Raw genomic sequence first — 503 nt, forward strand, 5'->3', positions numbered from 1 at the left:
CAGTTTTAGACGATCGAATGATGCTCAGTCGCCTAAGAAGTGGAAGTACGTAGTTACAAATGTTCGGAAATAAAGTGACCTTGGAAATATCTATGGAAGGTAGAGATGCAATGTTGCAGCAGAGAAAGACACTGAATACTTGATTAGAAAAGAAGTCTTAATAAAGACTCCATCTTGTTCACAAGCAGTGACGAAGACAAGTAATTCCAAACATAAGATATACTCCATACAATATCCAGTAAGTTCCCTGTATAGGATCAATAGCTGAGTTGGAGTTTGAACGCTTTAAAAACGGTACGGAATAACAAGCTTTATTGTTGTTCCACATACATATACCAAAGTTTTTTTTTTCCTTAAAAGGGAGGTAGCCAAAAAACAAAGGAATAAAAACCACTCCCACCCATAACAAATCATTTTATGTCTGACTTTCCATTGGATTGTACTAATAAAAAATACAGAGAGGCACGTCTTCTTTAATAATGCCTGAGACACTGAGGCGCAAT

The sequence above is a fragment of the Oratosquilla oratoria genome, chromosome 18 (genome assembly GCF_046742065.1).
Source record: "Oratosquilla oratoria isolate Oo_2021 chromosome 18, ASM4674206v1, whole genome shotgun sequence".
NCBI lineage: Eukaryota > Metazoa > Arthropoda > Malacostraca > Stomatopoda > Squillidae > Oratosquilla > Oratosquilla oratoria.